This window comes from Plecotus auritus (assembly GCF_963455305.1).
Source record: "Plecotus auritus genome assembly, chromosome: 2".
Classification (NCBI taxonomy): domain Eukaryota; kingdom Metazoa; phylum Chordata; class Mammalia; order Chiroptera; family Vespertilionidae; genus Plecotus; species Plecotus auritus.
Genome location: NC_137771.1, coordinates 145,757,843 through 145,777,045, shown reverse-complemented (window position 1 = coordinate 145,777,045; position 19,203 = coordinate 145,757,843). Strand labels below are relative to the sequence as shown.

The window sequence follows — 19,203 nt, the reverse complement described above, 5'->3', positions numbered from 1 at the left end:
AGGGAAGGAGGGAGAGAGAGGGAGGGAGAAAGAGAGAGAGAAAGAGAGAGAGGAAGAGAAAGAGAGAAACATTGATGTGAGAGACACATGAGCACATCAGTTGGTTCCCTCCTGTAAATACCCCAACCAGGGCTAAGGATCAAACCTGCAACCCAGGTGCATTCCCTTGACTAGGAATCAAATGGTGACCCTTCAGCTCATGGGCTGGCTGACACTCTAACCACTGAACAACACTGGTCAGGGCAACATATGAGTATTTATAATGACCTATTTTATCTTGTTATGTAATTTCTCAGCCAGTCTCATATCTAACCAGTCATTTTTGTGAACAATTTTAAAATAAGCTCACAATTTTAGGTTGCTATAATTTTCACCTAAAATATGCTAATGGGAAATAAATTAATAGAGAGTCTGTTTTTAAAATATTTAGGTTTTAAATAAAATTATATTTAAATAATTAGTATGTGCTAACTCAATCATGAGCTAATAATTTATCAAATGCTCTTTTTTAAACTGATGTTTCCAAGATGGATGGTTGGTTTCAATATATGTAATAAGGCAAATACACTTGAGACATACTAAATAGCATTTTATAAGCAGCTCTACTAGATTAACTAAGTGATGGGTATTATTTATAACATATTTCTTTAGTAAGTTTGGATCCTGAAACTCATTCTATTCCAAGTTGCATTCAGACGCTGTAGTCAACAAGAGTTCCCCACCACTTGCTCAGGCACATCACACATCTTTGTGTTGTGTTCATTCTGGGTTCACAGAGGCCTTGACTGCCCAAGGCTTTACAGAACTGACCTCATTCTCAGCCAAAGGCAACCTGGAAATTCAACTGCCTTAAATGACTAGAGCCTTTGTTTTTTCTGGACACCTCACTGCTCTATTTGCTGTAACTTGCAGGGTAATTACCACTGCATAAACCAAACCAGGGAACTTCAGGGTAAACAGAGCTTGGCCTGTTTATCATCTAGTTGCCTCATGAGCACAGCACAGATAAAGGAGCATTCATTGTATTTCAGTCTCAAGTGTTTGGAAGCATATCCTGTTTAGTGAAGCTTATGTTGGGAATGCGTTTAATCTAAATCAAGTTTCCTAGTAGAAATACATTAACCATTTCCTGATTTTATTTGGGATATAACGTGATATAGGTATTAAGAAACTACCATGTATTGAGTATTTTCTATGTGCAGGATACTTGTTCAGCACTTTACATTCATGCCTTAATTACTCCTCATGGCAATCCTCCCGAGACATCTGATTATCACCCCAATTTGTAGATGAGGTCACCACAGCAGTCAGCTTGATGGGCACAAAATGTGTGCAGTCGCACAGAGTCCTCTGCCCAAAAGGGTGCCAAGCTTGGTTTAGTAACCTGCTGTCACCATATTGAAATTGTTAATACTTTTGTCTTTGACTTTGTGTTTTGCAAGGGAAGTTTGATGGAAGGATGGAGCATGTGAGTGAGCAAAGACCGGAACAATATGCATGTCCTCAGTTCCTCCCATCCACAGAGAGCATTCGAGATGGCCCATTAGCCCAGCATGTCAAAGGGTCCATGATTGCCTGGGAGTTCAGCAACACTCAAAGGTAGAACAAGGTAAGCATATTGCACCTATGACTGAGTAAGGGCCTAGGATGGGACACGGGCAGCTCTGAGGCCACACTTCCCATTTGAACCAGAACTTGGTTCAAAGCATAATGAAGGCAATAGCCTTTTAAGAAACACAAATGAGTAAGGAACCCAATCGTATTCTTTCTTACTCATGTTACTTCTCGTATTCACCACATACTTATGCTGGAAATGATGACGTAGAAGGAATAGTTAGAGCAACCCCTAGTTCCTTTTCTTTAGGTTCTTCCACATTCATAAGCAAGTCAAAGGCAGAGTATTGGTAGTATGTGCACGTATCAAGAAACGAAATAAAAAGTTGAGTTAGTTTTGTTCATTTCCACTATTCTGGTAAGAATGAAATACATGTATGAACTACCAACTACAAATTGTGTAACTTCAGTGATACTGCTTAGGAGTTTAAAGCACATTTGCACTTAAAACTAGTATTGCCCAGTATAATGTTAAATGTTAAAATTCATGCTGGTAATAAACAAATTTAATTTAATGACATTAAGGAGCAAATAAAATAACACCAGGACAAGCTGAGAGGGAAACTCTGGAAGAAAGGGGACAACTTTATGTTTTAGTACCTTTAATGGCACTCCCCTCCCCCCCATCCTCCCCACCCTTTGCTTTTTGAACCAGGAACCCTTCGTTTTTATTTTGCACTTGACCCTGCAAATTATATCGCTATCTTAATCTAGTCCTCAAAATGCCCTTTTACTAAAACTCTGGCATTCACTTCTAGAAAACAAAGCTAAATCCCTATTTTTCTTAAATTGTCCTTACTGTGACAGAGCCTCTTAGAGTTAGCCTTTTATTTCTTTCCTTGATACACATTAACCCAGTTATGCCTCAGTGGTTTTTAAGAAGACTTGAAGTACTAGAAAAATAACATGCATGATCCAAGACATACAAGCAATTTAAAAGTAATTTTTGTTATGACCCCAGTCATTTTGCATAAAGCAAAGGCAGTTACAGCCAATTACAAATTGGAACAGATGTTGGAATCTGGGTGCACATGTGGCCCTCTCTGCTCATTAAAAACTTTCAGTGTTCATGGATTTCAGCAGTGTTTGCATTTGATTGGTAACACAGATACAGAAAAATAAAACAAGTGAAAAAGAAGATTTCTATTTCTGTTCTGAGCTATGAAATTCTTGGTGGGTTTGTAGCAACCTGGAAATATACACAACAGTAGCCTGATCAGAAATTCTGGTAAAACATGCCAAAATACATGACTTTTTCATTTAAAGCATGTGTTAACTAAAATGTCAATTTAAGAAAATTGTGTGGAATGCAATTACCTTAACAAATGTTCCTTTCCTAATAGTTAAGCCTATATACATGGTTGTAGACTATTTATATCTAATTTGCTTAATATTTTAAATGCCCTCTGGTAGACCATAGAGACAGTTTTACTGTTTGGGGAAATCTACTATTGAAATCCTTTATAAGGTACTAGAGTTTTTGACGATATAAATAATCCTCCCATAATTGCTGTGTTTGACAAATTCCAATTCTCTCATGTTTTAATAGAGGACATCTGCCTTGTAAGCTACCTGCTTTAGAAATGCTGTCACAGTGCCGTTTGGTTCTGCCACATATATTTCCACCCAATAACCATAAAATAAGCCAGATGATACTAAAGGAAATCAGGTAAGGGGCATGAAAACAAAAACAAAAAACAAAAAAAAAACAATTTATTTACCCTGCCATCTTTTTTCACAATTTGGCTTCATGTCAAACTAAATTTCTGGGCATAAGAGTGTGGACTCTGGAGCCTGGATAATCCTGCTCGCTACTTACCAGTACAAGGTGAAGTACTTCACACCTGTGCACCTTAGTTTTCTCATCGGCAAAATGGAAAAAGTCAGAGTACCAGTCTCATGTGGTTCCTAGGGACGAGTAGCCTGCAGACCACCTGGCACACAGCATGTGCTCATGTAACTTTAGCCATCATGATGATGAGGATGATTTCTTGAAAGCACAAGTTTGTGTCTTAAGAGGTCCCGGGCACATATTAAAAGTAAGGAAAATGTTCCAAACCTTTTGTATCACAGATTCCAAAATACAAAAATTTCATAGAAAAGAAAATTATAGGCCATACTGATTATTCTGTCCTTGACCCCTAATCTCTTCTTCTGAGCTCTTTCTCAACTAGGCCCTGACTGTTAGGTTTCTGTGTTCATCTCTGCATTGTCCAGTTTTAGGGAGAATCCTGCTTAGATGGTTTAGCCAGAATTCCCCATCCTCCATACTTCATCACCAATGATACCTAATCAGGTTCTTATCCTTACCGTCCATTCACCATTTCTTATTCTTCACCATCCCTCAGGAGGTATCTGATCAGCTTGGCTTGCCTTCAGCAAGAATCTGTTAGGTTGGTTTAACCAAAAATTTTCTTACACTTGATGTTTCCCCTTAGTAATTTTTCATCCATTGACCTCTCCGCAACCCTGTTCCGTGGTTAAAAATTTCCACTTTTCCTTGTTGTATTTAGAGTTGAGCCCAATCTCTCTCCTCCACTGCAAGACCCCATTACAATGGTCCCTATACTATCAAGGCAGTTCCCCTTGAATAAAGTCTTCCTTACCATCTTTAACAAGTGCCACTGAGTAATTATTTTCTTTAACAATATTCATAAATATCAATGCAAAATAACCTAGAAAATAGAGTGGCAAGCACAATCTGGCAGTACAGGAAAACATTATGGCCAAGTCTAATTTATTCCAGAAATGTAACATAAGGAGGAAAAAAATATTTCCTATTTCTGCTGAAATATTGACAAAACTTATTACCAATTTTTTAAAACAAGTCTTTATTGTTCAGATTATTACAGTTGTTCTTCTTTTCCACCCCTATAGCTCCCTTCCACCCAGTTCCCACTCCACCCTCTGCCCTTACCCCATTCACTGTCCTCATCCATAGGTGTACGATTTTTGTCCAGTCTCTTCCCGTACCCTCCACACCCCTTCCCTCCGAGAACTGTCAGTCCACTCCCTTTCTATGCCCCTGATTCTATTATATTCACCAGTTTATTCTGTTCATCAGATTTTTTATTCCCTTGATTTTTAGATTCACTTGTTGATAGATATGTACTTGTTGTCACTTTGTTGTTCATAATTTTTATCTTTACCTTTTTCTTCTTCTTCCTCTTCTTAAAGAATACCCTTCAGCATTTCATATAATCCTGGTTTGGCAGTGATGAACTCCTTTAGCTTTTTCTTATCTGTGAAGCTCTTTATCTGCCCTTCAATTCTGAATGATAGCTTTGCTGGGTAGAGTAATCTTGGTTGTAGGTTCTTGCTATTCATCACTTTGAATATTTCTTGCCTCTCCCTTCTGGCCTGCATAGTTTCTGTTGAGAAATCAGCTGACAATCGTATGGGTACTCCCTTGTAGGTAACTAACTGTTTATCTCTTGCTGCTTTTAATATTCTCTCTTTGTCTTTTGCCCTTGGCATTTTAATTATGATGTGTCTTGGTGTGGTCCTCTTTGGATCCCTTTTGTTTGGGGTTCTCTACGCTTACTGGACTTGTAAGTCTATTTCTTTCACCAGGTAGGGGGAATTTTCTGTCATTATTTCTTCAAATAGGTTTTCAATATCTTGCTCTCTCTCTTCTTCTGGCACCCCCATAATTCAGATGTTGGTACGCTTGAAGTTGTCCCAGAGGCTCCTTACACTATCTTCATATTTTTGGATTTTTTTTTCTTTTTGCTTTTCTGGTTGAGTGTTTTTTGCTTCTTCGTGTTTCAAATCTTTGACTTGTTTCTTGTGATCCTCTAGTCTGCTGTTAGATCTCTGTATATTATTCTTTATTTCAGTCAGTGTATGCTTAATTTCTAGTTGGTCCTTTTTCATATCCTTGAGGATCTCACTAAATTTCTCGGAGGTTTCTAGAAGATTCTTGAGTAACCTTATAACCGTGGTTTTGAACTCTATATCCAGTCGTTTGTTTTCCTCCATTTCTTTCATTTGTGACCTGTTTCTTTGTCTTCACATTTTGGCTGCTTCCCTGAGTTGATAGAGTGGCTTTGCGTGCTAGGTGTCCTATAGGGCCCAGTGGCTCAGCCTCCCTAATTACTTGAGGTGGAAACTCTTGGTGCACCCCTTTGTGGGCTGTGTGCACAGTCTTGTTGTAGTTAAGCCTTGATTGCTGTTAGTATCACTGGGAGGAATTGACCTCCAGGCCAACTGGCTGTGAGGACAAGTTGTGTCTACAATTGGAGAACTTCTGTGCTGCTGGAGACACCCTTATGGGGCAAGACTTGCTTCAGTGGGGCTTTGGCGCTCACTGAGTCTGCCTTCTGAGTGTGTCTCTTATGGATGTGAAGAGTTGTAATCTGGATGGTCTCACTCTGACCACTGGGTACACTGGCTCTTGGATCTCCAAGGAGGTGTAAAGTCAGCCACTGCCTGAGGCTACCCAGCAGGTGCTACAGAGAGATCTGCAGATTCCTCCTCTTTGTTTGGGGTTTGGAGGTGCCTAGATGAGGCCCAGCTGTGAATCAATGCAAGCTGCTGTCCAGCCTTGGGCATTCTTTTGGAGGCTCTGGGGCTCTCTGACCCAGCTGCAGTTTGTTAGGTTTTAGATTGCAAAGGGCCAGGCCATTCATATGCAAAAGCCTCTGTGCACAGCTTGGGTGGGATTGTAAACTGGGTGGGGTGAGGTCTCAGGGAATCACCAGGGCGAAGCAAACAGCAATGGCTTCCCGTCAGCCCTGCCCTAAGAGGCCCCTGGGTTCAGTGTCCCGCAGTAATTGCTGCAAACACCTCTGAAAGCCGCCTTCGTGTTCCGGCCCAATGCCAGACAGTCCAGTTTCTTCCTATATGAGTCTGGGTCCCCAGAGTCTCGCCCGGAACTGGAGTTCAGAGCAGTCGGGAGCTTGTATCTCCCTCCCGATTGAAAAAGACAACAACTACCCAGTTGCCAGCCCTTTCCCACGCTCGCAAGCCTCTGTACCTCTGCACTTCACTTCCGCACCTCCACATCTCCTCCCAGTCTCAGTGTGCTTTTCTCTTTCCTTCTATTGTGTAAATTCCACTCAGCCAGCCTTCCTGTGGTTCTGGATGATATCCATTCTGTCTTTTAGTTGTAGTTTTGATATGGTTGTGCAAGGCAGCAAGTTCAGGTGTTTACCTATGCCGTCATCTTGGTTCTCCCCACCAATTTTTTTAACCAATTCTGAATAAGAATTCAATGAAATACTTCCTTAATATAAAATACTAGAGGTTCATTGCACAAAGATTCGTGCAATAGACCTTCCTTCCCCTGGCTGTCGGCACTGGTTTTCCTCCAGCACCTGGGACCCAGGCCACAGCGGAGCCTTCAGTCTTCAGTCTTCAGTCTTCAGTCTTCGCTCCGTGCCTGTGTATGCAAATTAACCTGCCATTTTGTTGGGTTAATTTGCATACTCACTCCTGATTGGCTGGTGGGCATCACAGAGTTATGGTCAATTTGCATCTTTCTCTTTTATTAGTGTAGATATCTTAAGACATCTGCACCACCTTAATTAAATGTGCAGGATTCCACACATACACTTCTGTTGATAATTCACCTTGACTTTATCAGAACATTCAACCCTCATTTTTCTTTCCCTTTTATTACCATATTTTAAAAAATGTTACACTATGATGCTATTTTTGTAACCTGCTCCAACTTTTCTTTGAGTAATGGGACAAGGATTAGGCAAACAAAGAATTATGTAACCAATTATATTATGTGTTCTTGTACGCCAATGCTGTGGGAATAGCTAAAATGAAGTAGCAGGTTGGGAGCATTCCTGGAACATTTATGTACAAGACCAGTCTTACTGGAAGAGTGAGTTAGAACAAACTTGCTCACGAAGGTCCCAGATATAAGTTCCTATGACCATTTCCCTCTTTGAGGTACCTCCTCACTTGACTGAATAGCTTGTCCTCTTCCATCTTATTTTCCTTTGTTCTCAGAGAGGATCACAAAAGCAATCATTTGCAATTTAATGTGAATGGATTCATGTTAATGTTTACTCATGATCTATTTTATTTACATAAGAAAAGCATGTCCTCTACTAAATACATACTGGGCATCAAGCAACAAATGGGGAGACTTTTTGTCCCAGTGCCCTTCCTAATTCCTTTTCTCTGTCCCTAAAATAGCTAGCTTCTCCATAAGCTAAAGACAACTGGGTTGCAAATGTCTTGTCAGAGACTAGAGTTTGCCTGACACCTTCCAGTAAGGTCAAGAAAGTGACAGCTTCAAATTATAAAAAAACAAAAAAAATTAAAAAACCCAACAACAACAACAAAAATACCATGAAAGTGACAGCTTCAAAACTGGCAAAAGAGCGCCAGTGATTTGGAAGAAACCCCAGTAAAGCAGTGTCTCCAAAATGCTGTATTGCCAATGTTCTTGCTGGCACAGAGTGTGAGATGGTGTTGAAAACAAGGCTACTGAGAACTCTGAGTCAAAAGGTAAAGCAGAAAAGTTAAACCCCCAAGGTGAAGAATATTTAACAGTAAGTTCACTTTTCTTCGTCTTATTTTCCTTTCGTGTTTGTTTTTTTTTTTTAAGTAATAGATATCTCTCTCTCAAACCCCAAACCCCACACTAACCATATGAAAAACATCAGACAAAACAAAATTGAAGGACATTCTGCAAAATAATTAACCAGGACTCCTCCAGACTGTTAAGGTCATCAAAAACAAGGGAAGTGAGAAAGTGACAGTCTACAGCAGCCTAAGGAGATGTGACAATGTAATGTGATGTCCTGGGAGGCACCCGGGGTCAGAAAAAGGACCTCAGGTAAAAATGAAGGCAATCAAATGAAGGATGGCCTTTAGTTAAAAATGTATTAATATTGGTTCATTAGTTGTGACAAATGTAGCATATTAATGCACGATTGTGAGAGGGATGTCTGACTGCCTGGTGGATCTGGCCTAAACAGGCAGTCAGACCTCACTCAAGGGGTCCCAGATTGGAGAGGGTGCAGGCTGGGCTGAGGGACACCCCCCAACCCCCGCCTCTAGTTCTAGCATAAAGAGTTTATTTTTAAAAAATCTCTTTGTGAAAAATAGATAACATAAAATTTATGTATCGATAAATCAAAGGAAGCTCTTTCAATAAGGATAAAATAAAGATCCTACTAGGATGCAAAAGCAATGTCATTCATCAGCAACTTTTTTCTTCATTTTAGATAAGTCGTGGTGTGATTTACAATTAAAGGGGCTTTAGAATTTGATGAAATTAAGGTAGGTGTTTTTATTAGAAGCCCTTATGGCACATCACAACACTAAGAAGTTAAGAAAATCACCCACCTAGCCTATACCAAAAGTCTGTGGCCCTGGAAATCTCCACAGAGAAATATTTTCAAATTTTTTCTTGCATCTGCAAGTGTTCACATGCCACCCTTAACAGTAATCTGGCCCGAGTAGGTACAGTCCAAATTTAAGTAGTCCCTTTAGCTTTAACATTTGGCAGACAGCTCCTGTGCCTTATTTCATCAACACGAGCACTGAGTAATGTCTGTTTGCAAAGACCCTTGAACAGCCTCCTTGTGTTTTAAGCTCAGGCAGAGAGTTCCACTCAACCAATAGTCAGTTCTGAAGAATCTTAGAGTGTGGCACTGCAGGGGGTGGGGGGAGGCGGGGAGGAGGCGGGGGGGAGGGGTGAGCCAGCAGAGCTCTGCGGGCCCTGGCTCTGCATTCTGTCTCAGCTGAGCTTGCCACGCTGCTGGCACCAGCTCCTCACCTGCTGGGCCAGGAAGGAGTGAGGGAGGCCTCGCTGGGCAAGAGGTGCACAATCTGGTGTGTGTGTGTGGGGGGAGAGTTGGAGTATTAAAAAGACAGCAAATCCTACTTGGCTACTGACTCATTTTTTGAAAGCTGCATCAGTAATTCTAAATCTCAGGAGGATAACCAATCTTGCTCCCCACCCACACCACCTATTCTCACATTCTAGTGATAAATGATAACAAATCGACTCCACAACAGCAAATGGATTTCAGCAATGGGGTGTACAGACGGTTCATATGAGAGCGCAGTCCGCACCCATTCTGAAGCCCAGTGACTGGAAAATGAGAGGCTCAGATACTGTTGATGCAAGAGATACATCCCTCCAGTGGGAAATATCAACCAAAAAACTCACTATAAAATATAATAATTAAGTCAAAAGCTAGAATGGTAGCCATTGTTAGTCTTGTTTGTTTCTATGTCCTTTCAGGAAGTTTGGTGTCTCTTCTGGAAAAATACTGGTGGGTTTTTTCCTAGAACATCAAGAAAATTATGCTGTCTGCTTAGACATGTGCTAAGTCATAGCTTTGTAAAGCTTCATGGTGGCAGGAGTCCAAAGAGAAGACACAGTGGTCACAAGTAGTATCAGTATTGCGCTTAATTCACTGTGTTTACTAAGTTTATAAATATAAAACTTTAGTAATTTTCAATAAACCACTTAGGTTACTAGCACGTAGCTCTTAGTTGTACATAAAAATGAACATCTATAGAATTATGAATCATCACAAAATAACACAAGGTCTCCACCTTTTAGAGTATTTCTAAGTCCCTGTAAGAAGATGTGGGGGCTGAGAATCATGCTGAATCTACCCAGGACTCAGTTCATGTTTTATTGATATCTGTACCATTAGGCCTGGAAATATAGTAATTGCACAATAAACATTTTCTGAAAGAATAAATGAATCTACTCCTCTATTCTTTTTTGCCTGGGGCTAGAATAAAAATAAAGTGTGAAGCTTGCAGAAAGAAAGGAAAAAATGATTCGGGATTTGGGGAATAGCAGTCAGCAAAAGAGAGCAAATGACCTTTCTTAAAGGCTAGTAAACTTGAACCACTGAGTTCATCTTTGATAAGCTATCTGTAAAACTGGGTTTTCCCTTGGGAGTTTTTTCTTATGTATGGTTTTGTGTGTAAGAATAATCCTGATCCCTTTTTTACCTGTAAAAATAATTTAAGCAAATGTTAAAGCCAATCCTACACTGTTCAGTAGTTATTTCCATAAAAAGTTACAAAAATGGTTGAAAAATGAACCAACACCCACTTGGACAGAACATTCTGCTGGGCCCTGGGCCCTGAGAGAGCCCTGGCTTCTCTCAGCCTCTGAAAGGCATCTGGCAGACTCGGGCCCCCAGCAGGCTGGGGCAATACAGAGGTCAAATGATCTTTAGAGCACAGCCACCCCCTAACTCAGAGCAACTACTCACACAAAAATGGCCAGGGACATCACCACTGGTGGGATTCCAGAGTGTCCAGTCATAGCCACTCTCTGAAGGGAGCTTACAGCTGATGGGATGTATGTTTCAGAGTCGTTTGAGATGGATGACAGCAGGGAGAAGCAGCCCCTCATCTCCATGCTGCAGAGTGAGTGGCACCTCTAACTACAAAATGAGACTCAGCTTTGACAGGAAGACAGGAGGTGAGGAAGGAGGAGGTGGAAGGAATAAGTCGGAGGCGGGAAGAGGGCTTTTCCTAGGCCCAGTAATGTGTACCCCCAAAGGCTCTGCTACGCTCCTTCACTGTCCGCAGCCTACTAAAGTGGTCTGAAAGGAGAGATGCATCCTTTTTCCAAACAGAGAGGCATTTCAAAGACACAGTCACTGAGGAAGACATTACTGGAAACTTTTTCTGAGAGTTTTGCTTTAATTTCAGTGAGAGTTGGGGAAGCAATGCTACTGAAAACACACAAGTCACCTGGCACTGACTATACATACTTTGCAAGCCTCATCAATGCAAAAGCAAAGGGTGGGATCCCCATTTCTATAAGCAGGGGGAAAGTGACATTAAAGACACTAAAATATAAAATGTTTCCTTTCTTTCACAGTCCCTAGCCAGACCTGCCATGGGATTCATTGGCTACTTAATGTTGAGCTCTGCCGGACAGTGCAGACCCTCATCCCACCCCATCCTCCTCAACCTGCCTGCCTCACTGCATGGGACCCTCCCCCATCACTGCAAACTCAGGATCAAAGCACCTTACCCCCCACCCTACGCTCCAGCGTGAAAAAGCCAACCTCCCCTTCCCACAGGCCTGCCATTCCAGCCCAGAGATGCCACGAGATTGCAACCTTGGCACTGGGACACACTGTGTACTTTAATAGGGGTGTGAGAGAAGTTTTCTTTGGCAAAATCATCCACTGAATGCACTGTGTCACTGCCAGCCCATGCAGAACTGCTGCCACCATGTCCTGCCAGATGTCCCCATGGGCAGGCTTGGGGGATGGGGATTTGCAGACCTGATCCTCCCTGCATCACACCAAGTCCCTGCTGAAGGTAGAGGTGACAGCAGTTGTTGAGTGGGAGTGAGGAGAAGGCCCAACAGCAGGGGTGCCAGGAGACCATATGCTGAGAACCAAACTAGGTGAAGGGCCATCCAACCTAACTGACAACATCAAACTGAAAGGTAAAACTATTAAGAATTTCAAGACAGTGACAGTAAAGCTTTAAACTTCAAATGCAGGGCCCTTCTGAGTACACTGGTCACAGGCCCAAGAAGCCAGCCTGGACCCACCATCCACTCCAATCCCTGCAATACCCACCATCTTGATTTGGAGACAAAATTCTTGGCAACACTGCAAACAAAGACTATTTAATAACCTATTTCTCTTACACACTTGCCCCACAGCCAATACACATCCTTTCCTAGTTTGCAGACTTGTGAGGCGTTAAAATTGTCGACTTTATTGCCTGCAGGTTAGTTTTTTGCCCATGGTTTACATGTGCAATCTGCAGAGAAACTGGGTGTAGGAGCTTGTCTGTGAACTGGTTTAAGGTTTGGCAAGGGCTTGCTTTTGAAGGACAGCCTGGACCTATGCACATTTTCCAGCGAGTTCACAACTTCGTTCATATTATCTCTACAGGAAACACCATTAAAAAATTAGGACTGTGTCTTGATATTTCCCTTTCAAGCTAGGCCACAGGAGCTATCAGATGGTATGTGAAAGCTTTCCAGTCAGGAAGGTGTTTTCTCTCTTAAATGCTGGTTAGTGCTACCACATAGGGGTGAGGAGGCCATGAGATGAGTTTTCATGCAGGGTTCAAAGGTAAGAGGGGACTTGATGAAAAGCACAAGGGCATGGTGGTCATATGCACAGGTCTGAAGCCAGCCTGCCACTTACCATTTCTTCATTTGGAGGGACTTACTGTCTTCATTGGGAAGACGAGGATGCTAATAGTACTGCTTCAAGGGGTTGCTGTGAGGAGTTAGTGACCTGTTTCTGTAAAGGCCCAAGCCTAGCACTTTGTAGGTGCTCAACATCAAATCATCAGCTAACAAGATGGTGAGAACTCCATTCCAGAATTTGCTGAGAAGCTATTTTGTGTCCAGCCTGGTGAATGGAACACAGTAATGGCAACCTCTTCTTGATTTTATCCTTCCCTTCTCATTGAGGAGTGTTCCTGGTGGCCAGAGAAAAGGCTGGGCTATTGGCTTAGCATCAGAAGAAGAAAGACCTATGACCATGCTAATAATTCAAGGCTTTCTTTCACATGTAGATGAAGCATATACTTCTTCTACGAAACTGAGACGCTTTCGAGAGAAAGGGGAACTCTGTTAATAATTATGCCAGAACAACAGGTGTAAACCATAACCGTGCCTGAGAATAATGATTTTTCTGTAGATTTTCACTCCTGGCAAATACTTTTTATCATGTTGACTGGGAGGCTTTCCCAGCAAACCTCCCTTCAGTCTGTGGGTCGCCAGTTCCTACATCCACAGATCTATTGACATGGAGGAACGAGGGAAGGTGAGGCTCAGCTCAGGTTCTGAGGAGCTCACGATTTAGCTGTGAGACATGACACAAATAAGAGCAGATGAACAATAACAAAACAAAAGCAATTATAGAACAATTTAAAACAGAAAATGATAAATGCTGGCCGACATGTCAGCACTTCAGGTGTGATCAGTACGTTCCAGGGAACATCAAGTGTCCAGGGGAAAGTAAAACATTTAAGAAAATAATATGTGGGCAACTAGAAAATGAAGATTTGATTGTTTGTCTTGGTTTTGAGATATATTCCTTAAAAAGTTCATAATAAATAGAGAGGGTGATGGAAGAGATAGGGTGAGGGAACAAGTTTTGGGGACACAGTAAATGCTTTATATATTTTAATTCATTTAAACCTAAAACATTAATGAAATCATAAAGTCTAAATATTACCTTGCACATCTGTTCCAGATAACCCTCTAATTCTCTAATTTATCCTCCTATTGGCAGCTGTCTTTCCATTTAGGACCCCTTCTCAATAGCAAGCCTTTTGCAATGAATCTGGGACAAGGTATGCTTTTGGCCCAGCTATTTTGGGAGACCATTTTAAATATAATTAATAACTTTTTAAAGTTAGATTTTGGTCTTAGTGCAATACATTTGAAAAAATTGTTATGCTTTATATTGAAATATTCTGAATTAGTTTAATTGCATTTTCAAGAAAAGAGTCTTGGGAACAGTTTATCTACTGTTTGGTAAGGTTAGGAAGATCCTAAAAACATAGAACTTTGAAAAGATGCTATTTTTATTAAAACATGCTAAAATGGTCATCTACGATCATCAAGGTCTTTCTGGTGTAAACTCATGGTGAATTCTTTAAGTGATAGCATAGTGTTTATTAAGAAATTGATACCCACTGTGCCAATTTCTTTAAAAATCCCTTTTGAAGCTTATGTAAGTTGTGCTAAATTTTGCACCTGGGAGAAAAGTCAAGTGATTCTGAGATTCCTATTTTTTAATGAAAAACTTGGATTAATCTTGAATATTTAAAGCCAAATACTTCCCAAGTGGTAAAACCATTTCCAGAGAAAGAACTAAGAATTAGATGACATTTTGAAAATAGCCTTAAGCAAAAGAGCAAAATACACCTTAACACCTTGCTGACCGGCTATTTCGAGCCAGAACTCGCTCATGCAGCAACTTTTCTTTCAGTAGTTTTGGCTACCCATGGTTCTCCCTTATTGTTCCACAGGCCAGTGTTTTGTTCTTCAAAAATAATTCAGCTGTAGATATGCTGTTGCAGAAATTATGTTGGTAAATATGATGCCAAGAACCAAAAAAAATAAAAAAGAAGAAGATCCATGGGCATGAGGGAGAAAGCTACATGGGCAGAGGAACAAATGGTAAGATGTCCCAAAGGCAGAAATATGGTTTACGTTTTTGCAAAACTGCTAGGAAGGCAGTTTACATGTAGTAAACTGAAGGAGGAAGTCAGATAGGTAAGTGAGTCCGACCTAGAGAAATAAATTCCTCTCCCTTCTGGGCTTCCAAAATGCCTTATTTATGTATTTTAATCTCCTATTACATTGCAATATAATTGATTTTACATATGCTTATCTTTTCCACCAGACTATGTGTTGTTTTTTATATAAGGGGATCAAGATTTATTTATTTAGATTCCCATTTTCTAGCACTCTGCTGGACATAAAATAACTTTCAATAAATATTTTTAAATGCCCCCCCCCAAAAAAAAAGAACCAAGAAAAGTCCATAAAAAGGATAATATAGTCTATTGTAAATTTTTGCCTTCACCTGTATATATCTCAAATTTGCAAATATAGCTACTCTCATTTTCACAAAGCATCCTTACTAAAATTCCTTATTTTATTATTTTTGCCGGATTATATGTCTTGAATCTGATATGTCCTCGCCATGGAACATTGCTTCATCAAGTGATAATAGGTGTTTTGGAATATTTAAAGATTTTACTTTCAAGATAAAGGGTCCAAAAGAGGTCCAACTTTATAAAGACTGTTTGTGTTACATGTTTGTGAATTATCATTCCGATGAAAGAATTAAGTATTTGCTCGAACCTCTTTTAAGTCATAGTTTTTGGAAATATGGGTGATTCAAGTAAAGGATCAGTTGACCAGTAATCTTTCCATTCTGGCTTCTTCATTAGTCAAATCAATATAATTAAACCAAGAAACTTCTTTATATCCATATAAATAACATCTGTCCATGGTGATCTTTTAGCAAAGGTTTTGTGGTATTTGGTGATGGTATAAATTGGTTTGAGAAGTAATGAGATAGAAAAAAATACTTATTAAAAAATAAATTGGGTCCTAGCCAGTTTGTTTCAGTGGGTGGAGCATCAGCCTGTGGACTGAAGGGTCCCGGGTTCCATTCCAGTCAAGGGCACCTGCCTGGATTGCAGGCTCCATCCCCAGCCCTGGTTGGGGCACGTGCTGGAGGCAACCAATCAATGTGTCTCTCTCACATCTAGGCTTCTCTCTGTGTGTCTCTGCCCCTCCCTTCCACTCTCTAAAAAATCAATGGCAAAAATCCTCCAGTGAGGATTAACAAAATAAATAAATAAACAAATAAACAAATAAATAAATAAATTGGTTACTTCAGTTATGCTTTGTGGGTCTCCAAATTGAACAGTTAGGCCTGAAATATTTGTATAATCCTCCGAGGCTGGTAAAATGTCTTTTTCTGCTCATTCTTCTTCAGAATCACTTTCACTGTCGGATACTATCATATTTCTCTTTTGCCTTTGTGATGTTCTAATGTCAGACTCATTACTATCTTCTGACAAAGTACTATCTTCCAGCTGACTACCAAAGTCACCTGGCTAATCCGACACAATGTCTGCACACAATTCGCTCAAAGGTTCCTCTCTGCCATGACACATCTTTTTTAAAACTTTTGTCATAATAAAAGGTGGGTGAAAAGAATTAGATGTATTGCCCATCACATCTCTGGACATACTGACTGACGAGTTGAGAAAAAGACACGAGGTAACTTGTGACTGGTCAGCAACATTTGGACTTGGAAACGTGAGTGTACTCATGACTGTCAGCAAGGTAGTACATGTGACCCACAGCTGTTTCAGACTTCCTGGGCCTCTCCCCTGCCTCCCTCCCATGCATTTACTTATTGTGCTTCTAAATTTATAATGATACTGGAAGTAAAAAAGGAATCTAAGGCCTCTAGGGCCCTTAGCTCCTGGGAGTTTTCTGTTAGGGTGGAGTGTGAGAGCAGACAAGACACACCAAAATAAAAACAAATAGCAATTTATTAAGAAGGATGATAAAAAAAAATGCTCAGGCTCTAGGATATTCATGGAGAGAGTAATAATGGTACCTGCCAAGAAATGGCCTTGCAAAGAACAGAGGGAGGGTTTGATGGACAGGCAGCTCATAATAAAGATGGTGGTGGGCGTGGAAGAGGCACAGTAAGTACTTTACATGTTTTCACATTTAAATCTTAATGAGTTAGGGAGCCAATGGCTCCTTCCATAATATATGGACTTTTTTCTTTTCTGTTTAAAGGGCATTATAGAAGCAACAAATAAATGGCTGGTGTGTACCTTCTACTGTAGAAGAACAGATAAAATTTCCTAAATTTACTAGCTGAGTAACTTTAGAAAGGTTACTTAAACCACAGGGTGTCCCCCAAAAAATATATACACACTTTGAATAATTATTCATTCCAATGGGTTAAATCTGAGCTAACAGAAAAAAAAACGTGTGTATACATTTTGGGGGACACCCTGCATCGGAGCTTCAGTGTCTTTGTGTATAAAGGGCACGAACACCAGGACCTCCCCTACTCAGCTACCATCCCTCGTCTGCACGGTGGGGCTGCCTTGGATTCGCACTGCTGTCTGTCATCTCACTCTCTCCCCTCACAGCCTCTTGCTAGTTCTCTAAGGATTCTGCCAGGAAAGAGAGGGACTGAGCTGGTTCCAATGGCTGGGCTATCTCTTGTCCCTGCTCCCTTTTTACTAGTTATTTTTCAGCTTAATTACTTCTAATACAGTTCCTTCAATTCTTTATTCCAGCTATTTTTCTTCAATAAATCCACCACCACCTTCCTCGTGGCACTTATTGCAATATATATTCACTTCTTTTTTTGTCATTGAGGTGATTTTATCCTTAAGTGTAACACAGAGTAGCGTCTCCATTGTTGTATATTCCATCCCACTCCCACAAAAAGGAACAGAGCACCTTTATGACAAGGAGATAGAGAAGGGCAGTGGAAGTTCTGAGTTGCAATGAAGAAAGAAGAAAAACTGTGCATTTACTCTTGCTTTCTGTGCAAATGTAAAAATTCAGGGTAAACTGTAAGAGAAATTAATAATCTGCAGGAATGTAAACTGTGTAAAATTATAAGCATAGAATTTATATTTATTCATATCTGGGTAATCAATTATAAGTAACCTTTGTTCCAAATCATTTAAATAGTGATTTTCTCCTGTGAAATAAACATTGGTGAAAAATCAGAATAAGAAACTGCCGATTACCCTTTGGCCTGAACTTGCCGAGATAAAATTACCAGCAGTTAAGTAAATAAAACAGTGTCATGCTCTTATTTTTATCTTATTTTGTAAAACAGGTAAAAAGTTTTGCTATGTTCTTTATAAACACTGCTTTGTTGGAGTAAGACAGAGACTGGAAAAGTAAAATCTAGAGATGACAAGCTCAGCTGTATTTTTTTAAGCAATATATTTTGAGGTTTCACCTTTTTTTCTTTGGAGGCCACAGCTGTGGAATTCTAAGAGGCACCTGACAGCTCTATTCAAGGGCACCAAAGAGGAATCCCTTGAATATAATTAAAAGGCCATGGCTACAGGAGAGAGGTGTGTGCCCATCAAACGCGCTGTGTCACAGTCAGATTTTGCTGCTTCTTTTGTTTCTTAATCTGTTTTTGGAGTTGTCCCTTCCAAGAAAACATTTCTTAAGTGCAACAGAAAGATGTGTATGGGTACTTCTTTTTAGTAACTGACAGTTCTGCCAAAACATCCACTTCTATCATTTTACTGAAACCCCACCTTCCAAAAACCAAACAAAACCACAGATCTACCACTGAGACCGAGATTTTACAACCTAGGCAAATCTTAGAGCCGACCAGAACTTTAGTGGTGATTCAGCCCATTCACTATTAGCAACTGAGAAAAACAAAGCTCAGAGAGTTGAGGTAAATTATCCAGGATCACTCAGCTCATTATAATAGCAAGTGAGAAAATATACAAGACATGCCTACTCAGTGCTAGGATTTATGTTAGCTGCCTTATATAATTTATGCATAGCTTTCACAACATTCCTAAAAGATTATCTCTCTATTTTATATATGAGAAAAGTGAAACAGAGAAGTTACGACTTACCCAGAGCTACTCCACAGTAAGTAGTTGTGTTGAATTTAAACCCAGGTCTGTCTGACTAAAAAGTATACACACATTCTTTCCTCTCACCATTCTGCCTCTCTGGGTAGAGGTGGATCTTTCTAGAATGCAGATGTTAGCATTCTGGTCCAGACTCCTTCCAGTGCTGAGAATCTACGGGGCTATTGGTGTTGTGTTCCCCGCTGGCGCAGAAGTCACTCTAAGGCGCTACTGGCAACTCGGGGACTGGGCAGAGTGGCTGAGAGGCCTGTGGCTGGGTATGAGAAACGTGCTTTGTTAGGACTGTGAGTGTGATGGTTAGCAGCTGGGAGAACACAAGAGTTCAGAAATCTGCCCTCTTAAACCTTTTTGGAGTCCTATCACCTGGCTGAAAGACAGATTCTTTAGTCAGAATTCATGGTAGTGATAAATATATATGATTTTTTTAAAATTAAGCTTTTCTTGCAGTAAACATACAAAAATAACTTGTTA

General features: G+C 40.4%; 1 protein-coding gene across 10 annotated transcripts in view; it reads right to left on the bottom strand.

The window, feature by feature from the left end:
- ABI3BP (ABI family member 3 binding protein) overlaps positions 1-19,203 on the bottom strand; it is a 265,345-nt gene that overhangs the window by 167,502 nt on the left and 78,640 nt on the right. The window lies entirely within an intron of this gene.